Below are 3,091 nucleotides of genomic sequence, written 5' to 3'. Positions count from 1 at the left end.
ATATCCCCTTCCGTAGTGGATTGAAAAATCTGATGGTGGATATTTATAAAAAGAAGAAAATCTTCACAAACTTGGAGTATTTGAAGCATTCACCCTAATGAGTAGGCACTCCAGGGTTGTTCAACAGCAGTTGTTGGTCTAAGCTGTCAGGAAAATAGGGGCTTATGTTTGTGCACAAGTGGATGGTTCCAATGTGCTGGGATTGCTCCACGAACACATCAGATTGTTTGGCTTTTAGCTGATTTCCTTCCGTAGTGGATTGAAAAATCTGATGGTGGATATTTATAAAAAGAAGAAAATCTTCACAAACTTGGAGTATTTGAAGCATTCACCCTAATGAGTAGGCACTCCAGGGTTGTTCAACAGCAGTTGTTGTGGTCTAAGCTGAGAAGTTTTGGTCTTTCTAGTATATGCGAGTTCCTGCTCAGGCACCAATTGTTGTTTTTGTCCAGGAGACCGCTCACAGAACAAGGTTCAGGGTCCTGGACTGGGGCTGGGGCTGGGATAGGACAGGATGGCGAGGAAACACCAGCAGACTCCGGGGAGGTTTCGGGAACGATTCCCTCTTTTTTTTTTTTTTTTTTTTTTTTTTCTTTCATTGAGTTTATTGGTACATTTTAGGTATACATTACAGTTACATTCATCATTGGGATCTTGTACCTTTACGTGACAGGTCTTGGTTTTCACTTTTTCCCCTTGTCCCTGTCTTTCTTTCACCCCCTCCTCCATTCCCTATTTACAAATAATTTATTTCCACTTTTTCATATATTTTTTTCTTTTTTCCCTTATTACCTTTCCCCTGCCCTTCCCACTTCCCCTACACCTTTAGCCCTTTTCTTCCCATTTCACATGGTCAATTATATCATTAGGATCTTATGTACCATTATAGTTTTTCACATCAGAGAAATTATTTGATATTTTTACATATGTGACTTATTTATTTCACTTAGGAGTATGTCCTCAATGTGTATCCATTTTCTTATGAATGATTCTAATTTCTCATTATTTATGGCTGAGTAGTATTCCATTTTATAGAAAAACCACATCTTCTTTATCTAGTCTCCAACTGATCAGCAAATGGGCTGTTTCCAGATTTTAGCTATTACAAACTGTGCTGCTATAAACATGGGTGTGCATACATCACTGTGATATGATTATTTTAGTTCTTTTGGAAAGATATGCAGCGGAGGGATGGCTGGGTCAAATGGAATCTATAATCCCAGCTCTTTGAGGTATCTTCATGTTGATTTCCATAGTGGTTGCACCAGTCTGCACTCCCACCAACAATGGAGAAGGGTTCCTTTCTCCCCACAGCCCTGCCAACATTTGTTATTGGTTTATTTCTTGATAGCAGTCTACTTTTCTAATGCTTTACCTCAATATAACAAGATGAGGTAATTCACAAAGAAAAGAGATTTACTTGGCTTACAGGTGTGGGGATAGGAAGAGTGTTGCTTGCATGAGATGAGAACCTGTCATAACATAGCAGAAGGGCAGATATGTGTTTGCAGAAGAGAAGGCACGGGAATGAGGTTATCTTCTGTTACATCTTGCTCTTGAGATAACCAGCCCATTTCCCAGAGAACTACATTAAATCCATTTCTGAGGCTTTCACCTTTGTGACATGAACACATTTAAATAGGCCCCACCTCCTAACATGATGGAAATACTCATGCAAACTGGAGCCTTAGATAAATACATTACCACTCAATTAAAGATTGCTATCCAGTTATTAATGTAACAAGGATCCAAAAAGGAAATAATTTTACACCATTAACTCAAATTCTAGGCATTCTGAAAAGTACAGCTTCACTTCAAATACAGAGTATTTGAAATAAAATGACTCATACTGGTGCAGAAAAATGAAGATCAACATGAACTTATTATCTATCTCCATAATTAAATTACAAATGGAAGGAGAAACTTTTCATTAATTATCAAATAAGATTAATTAAATGAAAATTAATGAAGTTTTCCTGTCAGTTTCATTAAATAAGTTTTAAGAGGAGAATAATAAATCAGAGCCATGCAGAGAAGTCTGAACCATAGAACTATGGAACCTGACTGGGCTGGTTGGAGTGGTAGAAGTCAAGAAACTCTCCTTCAAAGCTCCTTGATAGAAGTTTCTCACATAACAGTTTCAAATCTTCCAGTGCCTCAAGATCCAAGTAAAGAAAAATTAGTCACCTCAGTCAGGAAATTCTCGATGCTTTTGCAAGACATTCCTCAGCAATACCTCTCCAATTTTATTTGTGGAGGGGAATGCGCTTAGCGAAATGATCCTTTTCCAGATTAGTAGCAAAATAGGAGTTGAAATTATTGGGAGTTACTTCAAGCAATGTGTATCAAAAGAGATGCCACACATTAGCATATGCACTAGTTTTTCACTCTCCCTTCCCACCTATGCACAAAATTCAGACAGGATCCCTGGAAATCAGCAGATGTTTAGGAAAATAATGTACTGAGGTCAAACTTCTTGGGCTACTACTGTAGAGCACAAAGAGTAGGAGGCTGTATTCATGGCACACCATATGGCCATTGTACCAACCCAAAATTGCCTACTTCTTGTTTTAGAACAAAGTATTAGACATTACCTGTTCAATTCTTGGCTATTTATGGTCTATATTACTGGAATCACTGCACATGCTCAAACACCTGAGGGTGGAACTGAAAAATAAGCTGGAAAGTGCTCTTTAAAAAAATATCGTATCTTTGCTGCCGTATCACTCTAAATTCACTACCACTTCCTCCAATTCATGCAAATTCTTCTTCTCAAATATTTGAATTCTGATTTCTTCATCTCTGTAGCTAGAATATATAATCCATAATGCTGCAAAATGAAATGATGTAATATATTATATGTGGAAGTACTTGTAAAAAGTAAAATTCATCTAAAATTATGTCCTTAATATAATTGGTGGTGATTATGTCCAGAATAAATACATGAAATAAAAAGTCATGCTAAATTCATCTTGTTTTATTCCTTAGCTCTAAAACAGTGTCTACCTAGCTTTAGAAACTAACACAACAGACTTGATGAAAATTTGACATATAATGTTATTGGAAAATTAAGTAGAGATAGAGAAAAAGG

The sequence above is a fragment of the Fukomys damarensis genome, unplaced genomic scaffold (genome assembly GCF_012274545.1).
Source record: "Fukomys damarensis isolate Sample0158 unplaced genomic scaffold, DMR_v1.0_HiC HiC_scaffold_17, whole genome shotgun sequence".
NCBI lineage: Eukaryota > Metazoa > Chordata > Mammalia > Rodentia > Bathyergidae > Fukomys > Fukomys damarensis.
The sequence above is the reverse complement of the archived record's forward strand: the minus strand, read 5'-3'. Positions refer to the sequence as shown.